This window comes from Tamandua tetradactyla, chromosome 8, assembly GCF_023851605.1.
Source record: "Tamandua tetradactyla isolate mTamTet1 chromosome 8, mTamTet1.pri, whole genome shotgun sequence".
In the NCBI taxonomy this organism is placed as follows: domain Eukaryota; kingdom Metazoa; phylum Chordata; class Mammalia; order Pilosa; family Myrmecophagidae; genus Tamandua; species Tamandua tetradactyla.
Window position 1 is genome coordinate 61,557,172 of NC_135334.1, and position 26,113 is coordinate 61,583,284.

Consider the following 26,113-nt stretch of genomic DNA (forward strand, 5'->3'; position numbering starts at 1 on the left):
CCAGCCAATACAACAAGCAAACTCACCACTCTCCCCCTGTCTACGTGGGACTTGACTCCCAGGGGTGTGGACCTTACTGGCAGCGTGGGACAGAAATCCTAGAATGAGCTGAGACTCAGCATCAAGGATTGAGAAAGACTCCTGAATGAGCTGAGACTTAGCATCAAGGGATTTAGAAAACCTTCTCGACCAAAAGGGGGAAGGGTGAAATGACACAAAGTGTCAATGGCTGAGAGATTCCAAACAGAGTTGAGAGGTTATCCTGGAGGTTATTCTTTTCTTTTTTTTAACTTTTTTTATTAATTAAAAAAAATTAACAAACAAAACATTAAGATATCATTCCATTCTACATATACAATCAGTAATTTTTAATATCATCACATAGTTGCATATTCATTTCTTAGAACATTTGCATCGATTTAGAAAAAGAAATGAAAAGACAACAGAAAAAGAAATAAAACAATAACAGAGAAAAAAGATTATACATACCATACCCCTTACCCCTCGCTTTCATTTACCACTAGCATTTCAAACTAAATTTATTTTAACATTTGTTCCCCCTATTATTTATTTTTATTCCATATGTTCTACTCTTCTGTTGATATAGTAGCTAAAAGGAGCATCAGACACAAGGTTTTCACATTCACAGAGTCTCATTATGAAAGCTATATCATTGTTCAATCATCATCAAAAAACATGGCTACTGGAACACAGCTCTACATTTTCAGGCAGTTCCCTCCAGCCTCTCCAGTACATCTTGAACAACAAGGTGATATCTACTTAATGCATAAGAATAACCTCCAGGATAACCTCTCGACTCTGTTTGGAATCTCTCAGCCATTGACACTTAGTCTCATTTCACTCTTCCCCCTTTGGTCGAGAAGGTTCTCTCAATCCCTTGATGTTAATTCTCAGCTCCCTCTAGGGTTTTTCTCAGTCCCTTGATGCTGAGTCTCAGCTCATTCCAGGATCTCTGTCCCACATTGCCAGGAAGGTCCACACCCCTGGGAGTCATGTCCCACGCAGAGAGGGGGAGGGCGGTGAGACTGCTCATCATGTTGGCTGGAGAGAGAGGCCACATCTGAGCAACAAAAGAGGCTCCTGGAGGTTATTCTTACGCATTAAGTAGATATCACCTTGTTATCCAAGATGTAATGGAGAGGCTGGAGTGAACTGCCTGAAAATGTAGAGCTGTATTCCAGTAGCCATGTTACTTGATGATGATTGAATAATGATATAGCTTTCACATGTGACTGTGTGATTGTGAAAACCTTTTGTCTGACGTTCCTTTTATCTACCTTGTCGACAGATGAGTAGAACATATGGAATAAAAATAAATAATAGGGGGAACAAATGTTAAAATAAATTTGATTTGAAATGCTAATGATCAATGAAAGGGAGGGGTAAGTAAGGGGTATGGCATGTAAAAATTTTTTTCTGTGTTCGTTTCATCTTTCTGTTTTTTTATTTCTTTTTCTGAATTGATGCAAATGTTCTAAGAAATGATCACGATGATGAATATGCAACTATGTGATGATATTGTGAATTACAGATTATATATGTAGAACAGAATGAGCATATATTAAGGATGTTTGCATTTCTTTCTTGTAATTTTTTTTTTTTTTTTTTAAGGAAAGACAGAGAGAAGGAAGGAAGGATAGAAGGAAGGAAGGAAGGAAGAAAGGGAAACATCTTTAAACATTTTCTTGTTTTATTGTATTTTGTTTTTCCGTTTTTTGTTACATGGGCTGGGGCCGGGAATCGAACCGAGGTCCTCCGGCATAGCAGGCAAGCACTTTGCCCGCTGAGCCACCGCGGCCCGCCCTCTTGTAATTTTTTTAATTAATAAAAAATTATTTAAAAAAAAAAGAAAAAAGAAGGCCATGTTAAGCCACAGAGAAACACACAGCCAACCATGTAAAGATGGAAGCTAAAACTGGAGTGATACAGTTATAAGCCAAGAAATGCTAAGGATTACTGGCAACCACCAGAAGCTAGGGAGAAATAAAGAAGGGTTCTTCCTTAGAGTTTTCAGACAGAGCATGAACTCATAGCCTCCAGAACAGTGAGAATAAATTTCTGTTGTTTTAAGTTCTTTTGGGTGGTAGTTTGTTATGGCAGCCCTAGGAAACTAACATACAGAAGTAGGTACTAGTATTAATTATACTCATTTCAGAAATGAGAAATAGCCTCCAAGAGGTTGTCGTTTTCCCAAAGTTGTATAACTAATAAGTGACAGGCCTGGGATTAAATCTAAGTGGGTCTGATGATAAAGTCTTAAAAACTAGAATATATGTTTTTGAGGCACTTGACAAATATAGATTATACCTTTATACAGACAGGTCACTCTTTTAAAGGTTCAGCCATGCTCAGTTCTTCTGATTTCCCACAAAATAATGTTCTAACTTTCTCGTTTGTCATTCATAAATGAATCTGGGACAGTCAATGCTGAAGATGAGCTTGGCTATTTCCACTGCATAACCTCACTTCCTGTTGTTTAGACCACTCATCTCCAAAGGGAGGGTGTTTACTCTAAGGAAAGGCAAGACAATCCACTGAGGGGTGGTAAAAGTTTGTGTAGCTTAAACTTATGTTTGTTCTTCATCAAAAGAAAAAAGTTAACTTCTATTAATATGGATTGGGCCTAGAATCCTCACATTGTCATTTTATTTGATGGTGACATGTCACATGAGGTATATTGAGGGTTCCTTCACTTCTAGCATTAGCAAAATATGGCAATTTGAAAAGGGATGTATGGGTTTTTTTAAATTTAATTTTCACTAAACTAAATCAGAAAATGAAAAACTAGCTTAAAAATATTGCTGAAAAACAAACAAACCATGAATTGAAGATGATATATAGGAGGACTAGAAAATATCAGAATTGACACTTCTACTTAGTATATGAGCTCTTCATCAGTCCATTATGAGGTTAAATGCAGTGGTGATTTAATCAAATCTGACAAGTTGCAAAAGAATCCAAAATTATTAGGAGGGCTATTTGAAATATTAATTTATATCCACTACTAATAACAAGGTACAGAACCCTAAGTAAATATTCTATCTTGAGATAATGTTTGTTTCAACTAAATTTTATTTCTTAAAAATGTTCTATTTTGTCTATATTTTATAATGGACACCTTACACTAGTAGAATATTGCATGTGTATAATTTGTAAAATAATATACATATACGGTGCTGTATGCACTGATTTAGACAAAACCTTTCTACCTTTTTCCTGCTAAGTTCTTGTCTGTGCACACAGCAGTGACTAGTTGCTAATATTATGTTTGGTTTCAAAGTCTAAGAAGTTACAGATGATTCTGATGCAGCAAGAAATATCATTTATAAATAACTTCGCAATTTCACCTGAACAGAATAATCTGTTCTCTCTGGTGACAGCTGGTCTACAACTATAATACTAGCCTCTGAGGAATCCCAGAAAGACTTCCCTCTAATGCTTCTCTTTTAGGGTGACTTGAGGAACACCAGAAAACCCTCAATCCCTCCTCTACCAGCACCCCTCCCCCATTCCTGCTGAAGCCTGCTATTAGCATTTATTTATGTAAAGGGGACTAACTTCACTCCCCCCCAGAGTTCATTCTTCCCTGCGCTGCACTCCCAAGCATGAGGTATCAACCTCAATTTCATCAGTTTGAATTTAGATACTTGTTTGTGTCTGCCTGCCTGCTGAATAACATGGTCTGGTGTATCTAAAGACTATCTTATTCAAGGTTTTGGAGTCAGATAGTGATGACTATATGATCTTAGGCATGTTATTAAACCTCTCTTAGCCTGGCATCTAATCCATAAAGTAGGAGAATACTTTACAGGGCTATTGTGAACATTAAATGAGATAATATATTTTTATAAATATTTGGCTCAGTTTAGGTAATCAAAAAAAGTCATTCCTGCTTTCTTCAACCTTCTCACCCAACACAACAATAAATACCTTTTGAATATCTAAGTAAAAGAATAATAGAATAAATAAATTTCTTTGGTTTAAGCCCTGAGTTCCTCTTCTAAAACAGGATTTTTCATTGAATAACAAGTACTAACATTTCAAAAGTACTTACCACGTTTCAGATACTTTGGTATATGTTTTACACTCATTGTTTAATCTTCAAAATAACCATACAAAGTGGGTACTACTATAATCTCCATTTCATACATGAGAAAATTAGGCCTAGATACTTATCTTCTTGAGAGGTGAAGCCAAGATTGGAATCCAGATCTATCTGAGAGCCCATGTTTTAACTGCTCCGTCTTCCTGCAGAATTCTTAATTTTTAATACTTAATTGAAAATATCGATTTTCAGTCCTGATTAGGCCTGGCCCAGTAGTTTTTATTGCCAAACCCAGAACAAGCTGTGTTTATTTGGGTTTAGGAGCAAATTTTGCCTAGGCCTTTCCCAAATACTTCCTGTTCCCTCCCCCACAATGTTGTGTCTTCTGAAAAGAAATGTGCACAGCAGTGCCACCTATCAGGTCCTATTAAGTACATAGACCATGAAATTAACCTGCCTAAGACTTTGGCCATTCTGCCAGCTCCGAGTCAGCTGGTAGGCAAAGGGTTAGAGGCTTAGATGCAATCAGTTCTGAGCAGGCCCAACCACGCCACCTACACCTACCTCAACTTCTGTTTTTCTTCCAATCTGATTTCACAAGCAACCTGTTTGTGGAGAAAGACACCACATCTCTCAGAAATGGCCCAGTGACTCCCCTTTAATCCCTCCCTCACCATATCCCACCCCTTCATATTCCTCATGGACAGCCACACCTACTTCATAAATGACAATGATGATTAATGATAATTAATGCTGGAAGCTTTCGTAGTACATTGGAATGAAGCACTCATTTAGGAGTTGAATCAGCCAGGGTTTGAAGTTGCAGCTTTGCAATGTGGTTGGGCTAACTGTCTAATCTCTCTAATTATCAGTTTTCTTATTGATAAATTGAGGATAACAAGAATAGCTATATTATAGAATTGTTTTAAAGATTAAATGAGAAAGATGTAAGTGAAATGCATCTAATGCAAATGGAACAGTGTCTTTGCTTTTAGTAAGCACTCAAATGTTAGCTATAACTGTGCCCTGGGGCAAGTGAATAATGGGGATTTTATCACTTTCCATCCAGAAACTGTGAGAACTAAAAAGCCACTGGCACATAATAAGTATTTAAAATCTTAATCCATTTGATCAATAAACTTCCTCTCTGTGTGTGTTCCACTTTAACAATAGTAGTAAACAACTCGTTTCTTCTGTAAGAAGCCTGAATGAGATGCAGTCTTGCTGTCCATGTGTAAAAGGAAAAACACTATTGGATTAGATACACATCCAAAGAACTTCTCTGGTTAGCAAGGAAAGATTCTGATGGGTATTTAGAAAACTTCATAGTTTATACAGCACTTTGTTTTCCTTTCAGCAACTTGACCCTCACAACATTTTGGAGTAGTTCTCATGCCCTTTTTGGAAATATTTTAAATATTTGTTTTACATCTCATTCTTCTCCACTTATGAAGCAAGGACAGTTTTTTTCATTATCTTTCTCTACCCAGCTAAAATTTGACAGAAGACATTGGCTTAACAGAGTTTTGAGTTTCTGAATGGGGAGAGGTAGAAATGGAAGTAGGTAGGGATCCCTCCATACAGAAATCAAAGATTTACCAATTACTCACTTGAGATAAACACTGAGGCAAACCTTAACTTCTTTATTTGTAAAATTCCATAAATATGTAAAATGCTGAGAGTGGGGATGGCTAATGTGGGGGGTAGGGGGTACACTTGGCAATTTCCTTTGGTATATGGTGGCAGAGGTGACATCCTGGACACAGACAGGCAAAGAAATAATTACACAAAATCCCAAGCCTGTATCCTCAATTTCAAAATCCAAAAAGCTCTAAAAACTGAACTTTTTAGAACTCATTTGGAATTGACTTGAAGTGACTTGAGGCTTTTTTTTTTTGCTTTTAAACATATCACATACATTTTGTTTCAAAAATTTTGTTTTATTACAGATGTTGCCCCAACCTTTGTTAGAGGAGTATTATGTAGCAAGTTTAGATACTTATAACCTGTCTAGAATCTGAGAAATTCTGAATTCTGAAACACAGCTGACTCCATGGGTTCCATTTTAAGGGAAAGTAAGGACCCTAGCAATACTCTGAGCAGAAAGGAGGGAGAATATATCTTGGGGAGAGGGAGGCTTTCTAAAGGATATAGTATTTAATGTGGTTTTTAGCCACTAGGAACCACTGGCTCAGCAATTGAGGTCACCAGAAAATACTCACACATAAGGTAGTTATTTCTGTGCAGAAATGCATATCAATGAACAAGACATTGCTAGAGAAAATATGGGTTGATATTGAGATTATTGTGTGAGGGGTTTTAGTGGACAGAGAAAACTGGCTGGAGGTATAAAGAAATTGAATATTGGGCGGGGGCTTCTTTTTACATTATAAAGTTTTGATTTTCATTATTTTCATTAGCAGTTAGGGAACATTTAAATGATGAAGGCCAGAGTTTGGTTTCAGGGAGCAGCTGGGAAATAAACAGGGAAACAATTCTGATGGGAGTGGCATCCAGGTTGCAGTGCAGTGCAGGGAACTGGAGAAAGCTTTGCTTGGTTGATGGGACTCTCAGTGAGTAAATCAGCTGTAAATCAGGGACAGCCTTTTCTTATTCTAATTATTTCCTTATCAATGAGATCATACAATATCTGTTCTTCTGAACCTAGCTTACTTCACTCAACATGATGTTTTTAGGGCTCAACTGTGCTGTCAAATGTATCAGAACTTCATTCCTTCTTATGGCTGAATAATATTGCATTGTACGTATATACCTTACTTTGTTTATCCGTTCATCAGTTGATGGACACTTAAGTTGCTTCCATCTTTGGGCAATTGTGAATAAAGATCAGTGTGCAAATAGCTGTTCAAGATCCTGCTTTCAATTCTTTTGGGTATATACTTAGAAGTGGGATTGCTGGGTCATATGGGAATTCTATACTTAATTTTCTAAGAAACTTCGAAAATTGTCTTTCACAGTGACTGCACCAATTTTACATTCCTACCAACAATGAATGAGAATTCCTATTTCTCCACATCCTCTCCAGCACTTGTTATTTTTCATTTTTTAAATAGCTGTTTTTAGTGGGTGTTATGTGCTATTTCATTGTGGTTTTGATTTGCGTTTTCCCAATGGCTAATGATGCTGGGCATCTTTTCATGTGCTTCTTGACCATTTGTATATCTTCTTTGGAGAAATGTCTGTTCAAGCCTTTTGCCCATTTTCTAATTGGGCTGTTTGTCTTATGGCTGTTGAGTTGTAGGAATTCTTCATATACTCAGATATTAAATCATTATAATGATAATAATAGGTTGGGAATATGGGGAAAAATAACTACATAAATTATGAACAAGAAGTATGGTATACTACTTTAATAACTTTTCATCAATTATAACAAACGTAACTACTATTAAAAATAGAATTATAGGGTGGTGTGATGGTGGCTCAGTGGCAGAATTCTCACCTGCCATACCTGAGATCCAGTTTCATCTCCTGGTGCATGCCCAAGCCAAAAAAATATATAGAATTACAAAAGAAGTATTATCAATTGTAACAAATTTTCCACACCAAGGCAATATTGGTGGTGGGGTGGTATGTGGGAACCCTGCATCTCATGCATGATTGTTCTGTAAATCCACAACTTCTTTAATAAAAAGCTTAAAAGAATCATTATCAGATATGTGGTTTTCAAGTATTTTTTCCCATTGTATAGGTTGTCTTTTTATTTTCATGATAAAGTCCTTTGATACACAAAAGTTTTAAATTTTGATGAGGTCTCATTTATCTTTTTTCTGATGCTCATGCTTTGAGCCTTTGAAACCTATAACAAATAGTTAAAATTTTACTTGAAAGGCAAAAGAGAGTGAAGCAACAATGACAAAGCAACAGCAAAGGATGCTGATCTTTTGGTTGCAGTATACATTAACGAACTTAAAAGTAAGTTGGATACTGTGGCAGTTTGAATCTGTTGTGTACTCCAGTAAAGCCATGACCTTTAATCCTCATTTAATATTGCTGGGTAGAATCCTTTTGATTGTTTCCATGGAGATGTGACACACCCAACTGTGGGTGGTAACATTTGATTAGATGGTTTCCATGGAGATGTGTCTTCACCCATTCAAGGTGGGGTTGCTTACTGGAGTCCTTTAGAGGGAAACATTTTGGAAAAAGCTAGAGAGCCACAAGAGCCACGAGAGCCCCCAGAAATGACAGAGTCAACAGAAGAACAGAGCCCTGGGGAAACCATTGAAAAGAAAGCTAGCAGATCTCACCATGTACCTTTCCAGCTGAGAGAGAAACTCTGAACATCATTGGCCTTCTTGAACCAAGGTATCTTTCCCTGGATGCCTTAGATTGGACATTTTTATAGCCTTGTTTAATTTGAACATTTTCAAGGCCTTAGAACTGTAAACTAGCAACTTAATAAATTCCCCCTTTTAAAAGCCGTTCCCACTTTCCAGTGCCTGTCTGGGCAAACAAACAAAAAAAGCCATTTTTCCGGCAGCTTGCAAACTAAAACAGATACAATTTCTGATCAAAGGAAAACTTAGCATGATTACTCGTTAATGGCTCAAGAGGCATTTTGTCATTTTCCCAAATCTATAAAGAACCTATAAAGGATGGCAGCACTGTAAAATAATGGGAGGTGGGGGGAGGGAGGGGATATCTCTATACTTCTAGGCTACCATGATAACCAGAGTTATCTCCAGTACTGACTTCTTAGCCTGAGACAGGCTAACCCGGAGGTACAAGTCTCTCCAAGAACATAAACAAATTTCATTCCTCAACTCCATAAAGTTGACACCCCTTTCCAGCACAAAGAAGTTAAGATGGCCATTGCTCAGTGTGCTGATTTAAAGCTGTTATGTACTCCAGAAAAGCCATGTCCTTTTTCCTGATTCAATCTTGTGAGCGCGGCCATGTTTCTTTTAATCATGATTCAATATTGTGGGGTGCAAACTTTGATTGGACTATTTCCACGGAGATGTGATGCATCCAATTGTAGGTGTGAGGTTTTAATTAGGTGGAGATGTGCCTCCATCCATTCAAGGTGGTTCTTTTTTTTTTTAATTAAAAAAAAAATTAACACAACATTTAGAAATCATTCCATTCTACATATGCAATCAGTAATTCTTAATATCATCACATAGATGTATGATCATCATTTCTTAGTACATTTGCATCGATTTAGAAAAAGAAATAGCAAGACAACAGAAAAAGAAATAAAATGATAATAGAGAAAAAAATAAAAATAAAAAATACAAAAAATATATATAAAAACAAAACAAACAAAAAAAACTATAGCTCAGATGCAGCTTCATTCAGTGTTTTAACATAATTACATTACAATTAGGTAGTATTGTGCTGTCCATTTTTGAGTTTTTGTATCTAGTCCTGTTGCACAGTCTGTATCCCTTCAGCTCCAATTACCCATTATCTTACCCTATTTCTAACTCCTGATGGTCTCTGTTACCAATGACATAGTCCAAGTTTATTCTCTAATGTCGGTTCACATCAGTGGGACCATACAGTATTTGTCCTTTAGTTTTTGGCTAGTCTCACTCAGCATAATGTTCTCTAGGTCCATCCATGTTATTACATGCTTCATAAGTTTATTCTGTCTTAAAGCTGCATAATATTCCATCGTATGTATATACCACAGTTTGTTTAGCCACTCGTCTGTTGATGGACATTTTGGCTGTTTCCATCTCTTTGCAATTGTAAATAATGCTGCTATAAACATTGGTGTGCAAATGTCCGTTTGTGTCTTTGCCCTTAAGTCCTTTGAGTAGATACCTAGCAATGGTATTGCTGGGTCGTATGGCAATTCTATATTCAGTTTTTTGAGGAACCGCCAAACTGCCTTCCACAGTGGTTGCACCATTTGACATTCCCACCAACAGTGGATAAGTGTGCCTCTTTCTCTGCATCCTCTCCAGCACTTGTCATTTTTTGTTTTGTTGATAACGGCCATTCTGGTGGGTATGAGATGATATCTCATTGTGGTTTTGATTTGCATTTCTCTAATGGCCAGGGACATTGAGCATCTCTTCATGTGCCTTTTGGCCATTTGTATTTCCTCTTCTGAGAGGTGTCTGTTCAAGTCTTTTTCCCATTTTGTAATTGTGTTGGCTGTCTTTTTGTTGTTGAGTTGAACAATCTTTTTGTAAATTCTGGATACTAGACCTTTATCTGATATGTCGTTTCCAAATATTGTCTCCCATTGTGTAGGCTGTCTTTCTACTTTCTGGATGAAGTTCTTTGATGCACAAAAGAACTTTGATGGACCTTAAACCTAAATAGATGGAAGGGCATACCATGTTCATGGATTAGAAGACTAAATATAGTTAAGATGTCAATCCTACCTAAATTTATTTACAGATTCAATGCAATAACAATCAAAATCCCAACAACTTATTTTTCGGAAATAGAAAAACCAATAAGCAAATTTATCTGGAAGGGCAGGGTGCCCCGAATTGCTAAAAGTATCTTGAGGAAAAAAAATGAAGCTGGAGGTCTCACACTGCCTGACTTTAAGGCATATTATGAAGCCACAGTGGTCAAAACAGCATGGTTTTGGCATAAAGATAGATATATCGACCAATGGAATCGAATAGAGTGCTCAGATATAGATCCTCTCATCTATGGACATTAGATCTTTGATAAGGCAGTCAAGCCAACTCACCTGGGACAGAACAGTCTCTTCAATAAATGGTGCCTAGAGAACTGGATATCCATATGCAAAAGAATGAAAGAGGACCCATATCTCACACCCTATACAAAAGTTAACTCAAAATGGATCAAAGATCTAAACATTAGGTCTAAGACCATAAAACAGTTAGAGGAAAATGTAGGAAGATATCTTATGAATCTTACAATTGGAGGCAGTTATATGGACCTTAAACCTAAAGCAAGAGCACTGAAGAAAGAAAGAAATAAATGGGAGCTCCTCAAAATCAAGGTGGTTCTTGATTAGTTTACTAGAGTTCTTTAAAAGGGGAAACATTTTGGAGAAACCTCAGATGCAGTCATTTGGTGAAATTGCTTCATAGCTGAAAGAGACATGGAGGTTTGGAGATGCTTGGAGTGCCAACAGAGAGAGCACATGCCTAGACGTGGGCAGAGCTCAGTAGACACTGCCATGTGCCTTCCCATGAGATGCTAAGCAAGCCAAAACCCAGAGTTGTGTCCCAGAGGAGCTAAGTGAACGCCCACAGATGCTTAGAGAGGAAACCTCAGGCATCAGAAGCTGGAAGCAATAGAACCGGAAACAAGGATCAGCAGACACCAGTTACATGCCTTCCATGTGACAGACATTGGCCTTTTTTGAGTCAAGGTATGTTTCTCTGGATGCCTTAGTTTGAACATTTTTATGGCCTTAGAACTGTAAATGTGTCACTTAATAAATTCCCCTTTTAAAAGCCATTCCATGTCTGGCATATTGCATTCTGGAAGCATTTAGCAAACTAATACACCCAGACATCCCTGAAGAGTGAGAGAATAATCAAATGAGAGGGAGGAGTTATGACAGACAAGTTAGGATTTAACAAAGGATTATGACTACTGAACCATTATATAGACATTTTTAAAGTTTCTAGTGTATTAGAACAGACAAAAAGAAACACCTGAAATTGGTGAATTGCAACCCAGTAGCCTTGATCTTTGTTAACAATTGTATAACTATATAGATTTTATCTTTTGACTGTGGGTTTGTAAAAACCTTGTGACTGATATCCCTTTTATCCAGTGTAAAGTTAGACAAGTAATAAAGACATGTATAGAAAAAAAAGTTCTGGCACATAGAAGGTTCTAAATGAATGGTGGGTAATAAAAATAGATAAACAAACAAAAAACCAAATCAGAAGAATAATAGCTACAGACCCAGAGGAAGTGAGAATAGAAGAAACTCTCCAACACTTAGGAACTTTAATAGGTTTAATGATTAATCAAATGTGAAAACTACAAAGAGATTTAGAGTACACATAATCATGAGAAGACTGAGGGTCAGAGAGCTATGTCCACTTGAGCCCAATTCAAATCAGTCTTAACTTTGCTCTGGATCATCTGACATCAAACAATGCAATTTTAAGAGGTGATAATGATTGCTAGAATTTTATTATTGCTATCTATAGATGTGCTTCTCCAGTTAAAACTGGAGGACAGAACCTCAAAGGTAAAAACAAACAAAGCTAACAAAAACATTTTGAGTCAAGGTATCTTTCTTTAAATGCTTTAGTTTGGACATTTTTATGGCCTTAGAGCTGTAAACTTGTAACTTAATAAATTCCCCTTCTCTAGCTGAGAATATTGAAGCTGAAATTGATCCTAGAATACACTTAGTTCAGCCTTATTATCTTACAGATGATGAAATTGAGGCCTAGAAAGGGGAAGCAATTTAAAAAATAAGTTACTCACAGAATCAGTACTGGAATCCAGCTCTTTAGCTCCAAATAAAGATAGACCAGTCTTTCTTGAAAGGTCACTCTCTTTAGGGCTCATCTCCTTTTTTCTTGGTGTCTCCTATCTTTGAAACTCCCAGAGCTTATTACACTACTCAGAACACACCACCCAGAACTAACCTTCCATTCACTACTGCTCAACTGTCAGGACCTAATCATCTCCCCTGGCCTCTGGCCCCCATCCTCTTTCTAACTCAATACACAGTCTTCACCTTTTTTGGATCCTAATTGCTTTCGACAGTTTGAATTACAAACTAAGGTGCTGATATCAATGATGGTGTAATGATTTAACTCCTCCTTGAATATCTATGTTTTTACAGGGGCTTATTAGAAAAGGTACAGTCAGCTCAGAAAGGCATAATGTTTTGAATAAAGAATAACTGGACATGGAACATTTAAATATTACCTTATTTCGAAAAAAATAAAATGATTATTTTAACCGCAAGAATGATAAAAGGGGCAGCATAAGGGATATTTTAGGGGTGATGGAACTGTTCTGTATCTTGATTTGGTGATGGTTATAAGACTATGCATTTATCAAAATGAACAGAAGTATACACCAAAAGGGGAGAATCTTAATGTATATAAATTTAAAAACAAAAATTTTAAGAAAAGGAGAAACAGGAAATTTCACAACCATTGCTCTCTCTCAAATTTTTTGCCCAGAGGTAACTGTAATGCAATATTGGTCTAATAAAAAAATAACATGCTTACTTTAGTAACTGAATATCTACTGAGGAGATATTTTTGAAAACAACACTGTTTAGTCCTCTTAGACCTGGAAATCCCTTATTCTGCTCAAGGTTAAGGTTGGTACTGATTGCAACAAATGAAAAATGGAAAATTAGAAGTGAGAACTATAAAAAATTGGTGAAAAATTAATACTGACACTAAAATTGTAACTTATGAGAGGGATTAGAGCCAAACCACTGGATTGCATGAGAACAAATGCGTTACCCGTTTTGAAGGTTACATGTTTAACTCCAGAACGGAGATAAATGAAAAAAGCGTCCTGCTTGATAGCTTACCTAAAATCAAGTATTTCTCCCTTCCTACGCATAACTACTACTATGTCTTATTCAAGGTCTATACAGTTCTTACTCAGTATTTTCTCAGTAATATGCCATTTATACAACCATATCCATTCAACCCACATATCTATTTGTTGATACTGGATAGTTATCAAATGTGAAATTAATTGTTCTTGCCTTACAATAGTTATATTATACTGCAGCTTTTTGGCTTATAAATAAATCTTTCCATCTCTCCCCCACAAGACTGTCAGAAGCCCAATGGCATACCTGTTTTATTTATCTTGTTATCTCCAGAATCTACCTAGTATATTATCTGGCACCTTCTGGATAGTCATTATAAACATCTGCTGAAGAAACAAAAGCCCTGTTTTAGGCACAGAAGGAAATATGAAAATAAACGTAATAGCTCCAGCTCTCAAAGAAACGTACAACTTAATGGTCATACACGCAATATAGTTAGTTGTATACGAACATAATGGGTAAATAAAAGAGGGGAGAGGGTACGGATAGATTTAAGTGTGGGCTAAGTATGAAAGCAACCTATCTCAATATTCTATTATGAACATCAGTGTTTTAATGTGTAAGAGGAGACCTTTTTCGTTCTTTCCTAGAGGTGTGGCTGATGATGGAAAACTTAACCAGCTGTATTAGTTAGGGTTCTCTAGAGAAACAATCAGCAGGAAATATCCATAGATATAAAATTTATAAAAGTGTTTCATGTAACAATGGGAATGTAGAGTCCAAAATCCATAGGGCAGGCTGAAGCTGACAACTCCAATGAATGGTCCGGACACACTCCACAGGAGAGGCTCACCAGCCACAGCAGGAAAAGAGACTGTCTCTTCTGAAACCTCCTTAAAAGGCTCCCAATGATTAGATTAAATGTCCCTCATTACAGAAGACACTCCCCTTGACTGATTACAAATGCAATCAGCTGTGGATGTACCCGACATGATCATGATTTAATTCTATATTCTATGAAATGTCCTCATACCAACAGACAGGCCAGCACTTGCCCAACCACCTGGCCAAGCTGACACATGAACCTGACCATGACACCAGGTAACAGGAAAATAGACTCAGGGATATAGCTCTACTTGACCAACTGTAGAGGTTGTTTTCGTTGTTTATAGTAATTGAGGGTGGAATAGCCTTGACAAAAGTGTATTTTCTTGGTTGCGGTTATCATAATCAGATCCTAAAGCAGAACAATTAATTTCACCAAAAACCAAGTCATTCTGGAGACATTTTGCAGGTTTCCTTTAAGTGTTACAATAATGGCTTTAGGGACATGGCATTAAATACTTGATGACATAAAGCTCAGCTATCAACAAGTAGTATTTTATTCTCAAGTATTATGGCCCACTCTACCTGTTCCTTTCTTGGACTGGTCTGGATGGTTAGTTCTGATGCACTGAAAATCAAGGACTCCCATTCAGTCTCCTGTAGGGGCCAGGCAGGATTTCAACAAGAAACGTTCTGTTCCCTCATTTGTCTCAATCAGTCCACTTGACAAATGTGAAATCTGTTTCAAAAGTATCAGGTGATAAGGGGTAATGCAAGTAAATTAGTACTTGAAGAACTAAGCAATTCATAAACGTTTTATAATTTAACAACTTCATTATCTATTAAACGTTAATTGCATGCTTACTGTGTGTGCCAGGCACAAGAAAACATAAGTCAATCAGTATAATATCTACTGGTAAGAATATCATCTGGCTGCTAAATGCAGCTTATTGGTTTATGAGCCTGTAATTCTGTAGCATTGTAAAGAAAGGGAAGGAGAATAAGGTAGAATAAAGTTGCTTCTCAGACAATATGGTCAACCTTGAGGTAGCATCATGAATTTTAAAAGTGTTTTTCTAACTCTCTAAATTGGTCTGCAATTAGTCACTGGCTCTACCTTTTCCAGATAAATGTTAGGTGGTTTATTCACGAACATATCTTTATAATTATTTTGAAAACCTAATTGGGCCATGTGGCCTACACAAGGATACCAAGTTTAAAAGAATATTTGAAATTAAAACCATCTGTACAGTCTGGGACATATGGTCACTGTGTTTATACTTCTAAGCACCAAATCACCTAGATACTGCTGTGGAAAGGAAATAACTACATGGTCATAGTCCCTTATTATAAATCCTGAGAACCAGATGTGATTCAGGATTCAGAATTTTTTGCAGTTTAGAATAGCAATAAGGCCCTTATACTGTATATTAATATTCCCAGCTGGATCTAGAACAACATACTGTGATCCAATAGTATTTCTGCAGTGAAATTAATGAATTCTCACACTAAGTAGGGAAGACAAAGCCTATAAACAGCTCCATATCGGCAGAGGTCATGCCAGGCTTTGCTTCCTTGGTATCCAGTTTTCTTATCTGTAAAATGAAACGCTATTTAACTGCCTATTTCTGATTTTACATGTGTGGAAGCACCAAAAGGGCGTTATTCTGAAATGGATATGTGCATGTTTTATGGGCCGGCTTTGTGCTCTTTCAAACATTAGTCTATTTTAATAGCGGTTCGCTAGTACTGTCTTCCTTTTTTTGGAGTAAGAGTCCAAAGTAATTGCCCAATACTGGCGGGCCGCGGTGGCTCAGCGGGCAAAGTGCTTGCCTGCTATGCCGGAGGACCTCGGTTCGATTCCCGGCCCCAGCCCATGTAACAAAAAACGGAAAAACAAAATACAATAAAACAAGAAAATGTTTAAAGATGTTTCCCTTTCTTCCTTCCTTCCTTCCTTCTATCCTTCCTTCCTTCTATCTGTCTTTCCTTAGAAAAAAAAAAAAAAAAAAAAAAATTGCCCAATACTTAAACTGCAACCAAGGAATTTTAAAACAAATTCATAATTCCCCTATTCCCTCCCTTTTCGGTAAGGCCTTTATCAATATATATTTAGGCTTTCAGAATATTCAGTTGGAAAGGACTGTGTGAGTATTCATTATTGTGAAGAGCAAAGGTAAATATATTTTAAAATAAAATTGTAGGGATGGGAGAAGAAATATAGAACTATTAAACTTCACCACTGGGGAAACCCCTGATACTGTGTCAAACATTAGGGATGCCCAAATCAATGGGCCAAGCTCTTAATCTCGAGGCTTGCTTTTGTGAAGTTTATGTATGCAGTGGAGAAGCTTAGCTTACCTATAGCTATGCCTAAGAATTACTGCTGGAGGACCTCTTCTGTTGCTCAGATGTGGCCTCTCTCTCTCCAAGCCCAACTCTGCAAGTGGAATCTTTGCCCTCCCCCTCATGTGGGACATATCACCTGGGGAGGTGAAAGTCTCCCTGGTGGAACGGGAAATGACTACAAGGGATGAGTCTGGTCCTGGCACCATGGGACCTACAATGCCATCCTGACCAAAAGGGGGGAAAGAGGTATAACAAATAAAGTATCTGTGGTTGTGAGAGTTCAAATAGAGTTGAGAGGCTATTCTGGAGGTCACTTTTACACAAGGTTCAGTTAGATATTGCTATCTATCAAAGCTTGCCAAACCCCAACCAAAATCATTTATGCCAATCCCTAAAGGACACCTAGAGCATTATATAAAATTCTACAAAGGTTCCATGCACTAGGGTAACTTTCCAGAAAACTACAACTTCCAGATGGGTCCCCAGACCAGGTAAGTCCTGAAATGCAGAGGTGCCAGTGTCTCCAGAACATCAACTAGTTCTATCCCACTATCCCATATTATCCACAGCCCCTTCCAATATGAAAATGTTAGAATGTGCATAGCCCAAACACCCCTAAAGAGTGGGAAAACGATCAAAGGTGATGGTGGAGTTATACAGAGAAGGTAGGGTTTAACAAATGAGTATGATTGTTGAATCATTATATTGATATTTTAGTCTCCAGTATCTTAGAGCAGCTAGAAGTAAAAACCTAAATTGGTGGAACTGGGTGGTGCGACAGGGGTTCAGTGGCAGAATTCTCACCTGCTATGCCTGAGACCCAGGTTCAATTCCCGGTGCCTGCCCATGCCAAAAAATAAATAAATAAATAAATAAATAAATAAATAAATAAATAAATAAATAAATAAATAAATAAATAAATAAATACAGTGGAATTGTAACCCATGCCAAACTCTGAAATCTGTTCTACAACTAACTGTTGTGATGTGCTTCAAAATGTATTGCTTTTTAGCATATATGTTATTTTTCACAAAAAAGAAAAAAATATTTAAGTCTCTAGGGTTTTGGAGCAGATAGAAGGAAAAATCTGAAATAGTGGAATGGTAACCCATAATAAACTCTGAAGTCTGTTCTGTACCTACTTACTGAAGTGTACTTTGAAAATTATTGCTTTTTTCCCCCCTTTTCTTTATATACATGTTATACTTAATAAAAAAAGTTTTAAAAAATTATACTGCAGACCAACAACAACAAAAAGAAAGGACAAAGCTTAGAGATATGACAGATACCTCAGAGCCAACAGAAATTTCAGAGCAGAGCTGACAGATGCGGATACATATAGAACAGAGAGACATGGATGTTTGGAGATGCTCAAAGCACAGCAGGTGTTGCCATGAGATGTTAAGCAAAACAGAACCAGGAGAGAGCCAAGGGAAGCCAAGAGATGAAAGCCAGTTCCAGGGAAGCAAGGTGAGGAACCCCCACAGGAATAGAGGCTGAAAGTAACGGAGCCCAGGAGCAAGGGACCAGTAGATGCCAGCCACATGACTTTCCAGCAACAGAGGTATTCCTGACCCATCAGCCCTCCTTGAATTAAGGTATACTTCCCTGGATGACTTAATTTGGACATTTTTATAGGCTTAGAACTATAAACTAGTAACTTATTAAATTTCCCCTTTTATAAGCAAAAAATAAATAAATAAATAAATAAATAAATAAATAAATAAGTAAATTCTAGCCCTGAAACCCAGAGTTGACAGTTTCTCCAAGAGTATCAACGAATTGCATCCCCCTTCCCCATAATATCGACAACCCTTTTTAACATAAAGAAGTTAGAATGGCCATTGCCCAAATATCACTAAAGAGTAGAAGGATCAGAGGAGAAGGACTTGTATCAGAGAAGATAGGATTTAACAAATAAGTATGACTACTGAATTATTATACTGATATTTCTTTTTTAGTCTCCAATGTCTTAGAGCAGCTAGAAGGAAACACCTGAAATGGTGAAACTCTAACCCATCCTGAAATTTTTCTAAAACTACTTGTTAAAATGTACATTGAAATATATTGTTTTGTACATATGTCATATTTTACAATAAAAAAATTTTTTTAAGTAAATTCTAAATTTTAAACTCAAGCATGTTCACTTACTGCAGTACGGGAAGTATATTTTTCAAATATTTTGGAGCTGCACCAAAGTAGCAAGGTGATAATATCCACATTTGATCTGGAAGTTTTTAAAAGAATGATTTATATAAGAATCATAGTAAATGTTATTCTCTAAGTCCACTACATCATAACGAATGACACTGCCTTATTCTTCCTCCCCTTTTAAGGAGAACAGGCAAGAGTAGAAACAAGAGCTGTAAGGTCAGAATTACAGCTTAGAATGTACAACAGTCAATACGGTATAATAGAACTTCGGGATGTGATTCTGAAGACCTGATTTATAGATTAGAAACCAGTTAACTCAAGTCTAATCACTTCTTAACAACTTTGTATCTCATCTATAAAATGGGGGATTTCTAATCCAGTATTCTTTCAATTTCCAGTCTATTTATGGAGACAATATGTTCCAAATTTCAAATCAGGATATAGCTGACACAACGTGTGATATCAAGTCACACAAGTCAGGATACTTGAGATAAAGTTTGCCCTAGAAAACTCAGAAGGTAGGGAAGTCATAAAACAGAACTCTTCTGTGTTGGTCAAAACTTAAGTTCACTGTTTTGTGGCACATGAGAAATGTACTAATCACTACAAATTCTGACACATAAAAGGTCCCCACCTAATCAGTGAACCTTAATCAAAGGCTATATTAAAGCAATGACATGAAAAACCATAGTTACCTAAACTACCACTGAAAAAGTAAACATGATCCCAGCGATGAGTATGGCCTTTGGCACTGTGGGATCAACAATTCCATCCTGACCAAAAGAGGGAAAAGAGGTATAACTAATAAAGTATCAGTGGCTAAGAGAGTTCAAATAGAGTTGAGAGGTTATTCTGGAGGTCACTCTTATGCAAGCTTCAGTAAGACATTGCTACCTGTCATACTTGCCAACCCCCAACCAAAAACATTCCAGCCAATCCTAAAGAACACTTAGGGCAATATATGAGATTCTACAAAGGTCCCATATACTAGGATAATTTTCCAGAAACCTACAACCTCCAGATGGTTCCCTGGACCAGATACGTCCTAAAATGCAGAGGAGCCAGCCTCTTCAGAACAACAACTAGTTCCATCTCCCTATCGCATATTACTGACAGCTTCTTCCAACATAAAAAATTCAGAATGGCTAGAGCCAAAATACCCCTAAAGAGTGGGATGGCAAGACCAGAGGTGATGGTGGAGTTATACAGAGAAGGTAGGGTTTAACAAACGAATATGATTGCTGAATCATCAAACTGATATTTCTTTTAGTCTCCAGTATCTTAGAGCAACTAAAAGTAAAAACTTAAAATTGTGGAATTGTAACCCATACCAAACTCTGAAATCTGTTCTACAACTAATTGTTGTGCTGTGCTTTGAAATTTAATGTTTTTTTGTATATATGTTATTTTTCATAAAAAAAAAGTTGATTGCAATGATAAAAAAAATAATTATTCCTTCTAGCCTCCTATATTTTGGAGCAGCTAGAAGGAAAAATGATGGTATGTTAGCCTATGACAAACCCTGGGATCTGTCCTGTAACTACTTGTTGAAGAGTGCTCTGAAAACTATTGTTTTTTTCGTTCTTTGCTTTGTATATATGTTCTATTATACAATAAAAAAAGTTAAAAAAAAAAAAAGTAAGCATGAAACAAAGGCTAAAATACATGGCCAATAAAGTTTGCACAAAGGAAAAACAGCCAAAAGAATAATAAGCAAAAATAACTGTATTCTTGTAAACATTAACTAGTAGTTTCAAGTGTTTGGAGATTTAAGTATTTAGAAAGAGATTTTATATTTCCGGGCACTACACTGATTGTTCTTTCTCTAGTCTAGAGCTCCCAAACTATTTCTCCAACAGAACAATGAATTTTAGCGATGGGAAATATTTATTCATTTTACTAACGTTTTCAAAGCTCTGACTGTGCGCAAAGAACTGAGCTAGCTTCTATAGATCCATTAGTTCTCCTGAGAATTCAAGGTATAGTATAGCTATTTAAAGCTGAATGTGATAACTGTCAAAAGAGATAAAAAGTGATAGAGTTCTGAAAAGGGAGATATTACTTCAAATCTATGTTGGAGGAAAGGGGTTAGGAAAGATTTTTGGAGTTTGTTTATGCATTGGGTTTGAAGGCTTGAAATTGCTTGGATATACAGATGAGATAAAAGCATTTTGTACAAAAGGAACAGAGCAAGTAAAAGCCTGGAGATGGGGAGTCATGAATTGTTTATTGGGAACATTCAATTTGGCCAGAGTCTAAAGTTAGTTGAGAATAGTTTAAAATGAGCTTTAAAAAAAAGGAAAATTAGTTGTTTGTAAATATACTTCCATAAAACATTTAGAATGATGTTTTTGAGCTCTTTAAATAATTAAGGTACAATTCTGACTGGGTTACATTGAATTTACAGTAAAATTTGGGAAGAAATGGCATGTTTGCAAAATTTTCATTGCATTCAAGTGCATGGAATAGGTCTCCATTTATTTAGATGACTTTAATAAAGTTTTTTTTATTTAATAAAGTTTTAAATATATCAAAAAAAAAGTTTGACACAAATCATGGAAGCTTTGATAGCGCTGATGAGAACTTTGCATAGGAAGGCCATTCTTTTTCTCAAATGTGTCTCCCTACATATATGTATTTCTGTATCTATACATATACACACAGGCAGATATACAATATGCATATCATAGGGAATTTTGTTCACATTTTGCATGTATGTTTGTTTTGGGGGGAGGGTGCATGGCCTGGGAATCGAACCCAGGTCTCCCGCATGGGAGCCATTCTCTCAAGCGAGTAACATGATCAATGCTGTTCTTTAAGATATTAACTTGCAAACAGTGAAAGAAGTGGTCCCAGTTATTAAGCAATTTCAATAATCTTGAAAAGAGATAATGCACCTAAAATAAATGTAGAATTGTACACTTTCCCTAGTGGTAAGAGATCCTTTTTTGAATGCCTACATTCTACTCAAAGATACAGATAGCCATGGCAAATACCTATTATCTATCTCTCTTCAAGTTATGATCATCAACATAAATCCTTCCAAGTCAGAACTGAAATAATTTGTATTATGCATTAACTGTACTCAAGAGACATTGGTCTAATGCTTTTCTTGTCGATCAAAAGGGCTTAGTCACTCTTTACTTTTATTAGCATTTCCTTAATCTAAACAATGAAGCTTTTGTCTAAACTGCATTACTGCCTTCAAAGCTGACTGTGTGTTGGGTGGACCATGGTGGCTCAGCAGGCAGAGCTCTCACCTACCATGCTGGAGACCTGGGTTTGATTCCCAGTGCCTGCCCATGCAAAAGTAAACAAGCAAACTAGCTGTGTGAAAATGGGGTAATTAAAAAACCCTATTAGTTATAAATAATGTTAAAGTTTTTCTTCTTGATGAGTAATGCTAGATTACACTGTGAAGGTAAAGCAAATAAAATTATTGTGGCGGCATCAACTACAGTTTATCTATAAAGCTTTAAAAGATCCATTTTTAAATAAAAACTTTTAAAGATGTGCCCAAGAGAATTTTTGTCACCTGGTTTGTTTTGTATGGTTCTTGTGTCTCTTTGGGAAATGTGAGAAAAGACCCCATTTGTAGCCTTGAGCCAAATGGTAGTTCTCTTTTGTGCAAAGAGATAACTGAGATACTCAGGTCTGAGACACTCCCACTCCTTTTTCTTTTCTTTTTTTTTTTCCCTTAAAAGGAAGACAGAGGAAGCAGTTCCTTGTTTAGTGGCCTAGGCTTTTGGAATACATCAGATACAATACACAAAGCAAAGGTAGATAAAAATCCTTTTAAAGGTAGATAAAAATCCTTTTAAAGGTAGATAAAAATCCTTTAAAAATCCTTTATAAATCCTAGTTTATAATCTAGCAGAACCATTTTGAGGATGCTAACTCTCCAGGTTACAAAAAAATGATCACATTTGTACATTTATTATGGAGCAAAAAGAGCATTTAGTCCCTACTATAGTACCTTATATTGTACCTTGATGACTTAATGTTCTCTAGAATAATGAACTCCTCATGGGAAATATTCAATTTGTCTTACTAATGTTGAACCCTCAGTATGGTGTTAGGTGTAGTGGATCTAGACAAGCTTGCATCATACTTTCAGACATCAGCAAAGTAACCCCACCTCCCATATCCTAAATTAAACAAATGAAATTTAGTATCTTTGAATTATATTCAGCAAAGTAACCCCACCTCCCATATCCTAAATTAAACAAATGGAATTTAGTATCTTTGAATTATATGGGGTAAGACATCACAAATTTTTCAGTACTTGGGTCTAAAAATCTTAATCAGACCATGGATAGATAGTGAAAACAACAGAAATCCTATCACTAAAAAGTTGAACCAGGGTTCTTACTCTGAGGTTCACGGATAAAATTCAGAGGATCTGTGAATTCTGATGCAGAAAAATTATATCTATATTTTCAATAACCTCTAATAAAGTGAATGTAGGCAATAAAGCCAGTAGTTTTAGTAGTATCTGTGACAGTGCCACAATTGAACTGACATTTTCATAATGCATTACAGTTGTTGCAGATCACTTGAAATATCATTTACATTACTTAAAATTACAGAAGTTAGTAGTCACTGCTAGATGTTAACAATGAGTTAAGCACGTATTACTATATCAAAATGTTAAAATTTAAAAAACTGTTTCAATGTTATTTCTTTTACAATCCAATGCATTTAAAACCATTTTATTTGAAAAGTGGTCCACAGACTTCACTAGATTGATAAAAGGGTCTGTGACACTAAAGAGGTTAAGAATAATCATATAGAGGGCCTTGTACTTGATAATTACTTAATAATTTCTTGCAAATGAAAGAAAGAGATTTAGAGCTGATTGAGACTCTGCCCCCAAAATACTGATACTTAGGATGTCTGTAATAAAGTACTGAAGGGCTGCTTCTTAAAATTTTTTTTTTATCAAATGCTTTAGATGAGAACATGGAATGGATCATGTAATTTGAATTTCATTTCCCTGCAAGAATTTTATCACACCTTTCTATATAAGCAATACTTACTCATGTGGCTGGTATTATTCATGTGACAGTCACAATCTTGTTCGCATTGGAACATTTTAAAAATTGGGAGATCTTGTCTTGGTACTGTAGCAAACATAAGTACTAGAGTACAATAGAAAGAATACTGAGTTAGAAACACACTCAAAAAGAAGAGAGGCCCTATATTTAGAGGTCTGATTTCAGCAAGTTATTTTTCTTCAGTGCTTTCAACCAAAGTTAGGGAGTGAATTAGGTGGGGACTAATCACTTGGTGAGCTTATTAAAAATGCAGATTTCCAGACCTCATACTCAGATTTCTAAGCAGTATCTAAGTCGGGAACCAAAAATCTACCAATTTTAAAGATAAAGAAACATTTAGAAATTAAATTTGCCTAAGTTAACAGCATAGTTATTATCAGAGCAGGAACCCAGAAGCCAGGCTTGTTTCCAAAGCAATTCTTTCCACTTAGTTATGCTTTTGGAGTTCTTACAGCTCTAACATTCTTCAAGCAAGCCATACAGCTTGAACTCAGTTCAGGTATTCGCAGACCAAACCATGCAAACGGTTTTTATAATACTTTTGCAATCCTTTCGTTATCTCAATCTTCAAATTGTCAGTGATAATATTTTTCAGTTAACTGCATATCATGTGTATATATAAACACACACATTACTCTATTTTAACAGTTACAACTGTTATAAAAGTTATATAACCTCTAAGATAGAGAAAATGATACTCGTCATTATAAAACAAAATATTTAGTCTTTAAAGAGAATATATGCATTTACTTCTTAGTGAATCTCAATCTATAGTGAGTAGTGCAAAAACTTTTCTTGACTCAAATAAATGTGCTCTCACATGTAATTGCATTCTACATGTTCATTAAAGCCTTATTGCAACTCCACGAGAAAGAGTTCACAGACAAAGCTGAGGCATAGTTAAATAACTTGCTAATAAAGTCAACACAGTAATAGGCAGAAACGTTATCTCAACCTAGGCTGTCTGGTTCCAGAGTCTATATTCTAAGCCACTATATTACTTTGCTTTTCGGGTGCTTATTGTTAAACATTTTCTATATATTTCCTTAATTTTTAGGACAACTCAATGAAGTAGGTACATATTGTTTTTATAGATTAAACATTCCAGTATGGTGAATATACCAAAGTCATGCAATGGTGGAGATTCAAACTCACATCTTTCTATTACTAAAGCTTCCATGATCACATGGTGATCTTAAATGGATTTATCCATCATTATATATAATAGTATAAACAAATACAGTGTGGCAGATAAGCTGCAGTTCTCTTTTTGACCTCAACTAAAACACAAATATTTTAACAGCTATATACTTGCTGGTGTCATCAGAGGAACTACTTTCCAGTTACCTGCTAATTGTTGAATGTGTTTTAAGTGGACTATACCCTAGATAACTATTACTGAAAAGTAAAGTAAGGTTCAGGCACATAAATGAACAGTCTATATGAAGTTTATTCCTTATCTTAGACTACTGAGCAAGTACTAAGATAATAATATTAACAACATTAAAATTCCCCCATACAGTTGAAATGTTAGGCGAATGCTAGAATCTTATATTTGCTAGGAACAGGTACCAACCTGGACATAAAATCAGGCTTTTTCTAAACTTTTTTTTTTATAAATAGCAAATTAACATAATTATTTAATATGAGAAAATAAACAAGTTGCCAAATATACTGGCTATTACAAAGTAATGGGTAGAGAATAACTTCATTTCTGGAATTTAAAATAGTTTAAAAAGTATCAGTATGCCTAGAAAAAACTGGACAATTAGATACCCAAATATCAACCGTATTAAGTTCTGTTCAGTGATTAAACATTTATCCTTTTTGTTTTGATTTATTTTTTAAACATGATTCTTTCTGAAACAAACAAAAGAAGCTACTGGAGAGAAAGTTATTGAATACAAGGAGTTGAGAGCCCAGCAGCCCACGTCTGATACCCAGGAAAGGACCAGCTAGATGCTGGTGGACAAGTCCAGAGGCAGAGCCTAGTTCTCTTCTTTTCCTGCTGGAATGCTACTTATAAGGCTGTTTGCCCTATACTTGATGTTCTCAGTGTATTTATGTTTCATGGGACTAGACTAAACTTTTGAGATTTGGGGAGTCACTCTGTACTGGGTCTTGTACTATGCACGCTGTTCGAAAGATGTTAACTTAAACAGTAGAGAACAATTTACCTGGCAGCTATTTTGTCTAGCCTTGGAAGTT

At 36.1% G+C, this 26,113-nt stretch overlaps 1 long non-coding RNA gene across 15 annotated transcripts in view; it reads right to left on the bottom strand.

Annotated features, from left to right (window-relative positions):
- Window positions 1-26,113, bottom strand: part of LOC143644429 (uncharacterized) — a 70,654-nt gene that overhangs the window by 35,789 nt on the left and 8,752 nt on the right. For 4 of the 15 annotated variants that reach the window (XR_013156700.1, XR_013156703.1, XR_013156702.1 and 1 more), the window contains 3 exons: window positions 23,888-23,989; window positions 18,846-18,921; window positions 13,910-15,084 (listed from right to left, as the gene is read on the bottom strand). This is a non-coding gene — a long non-coding RNA (uncharacterized LOC143644429). The other 11 variants (XR_013156691.1, XR_013156690.1, XR_013156693.1 and 8 more) reach the window with 11 other exon arrangements.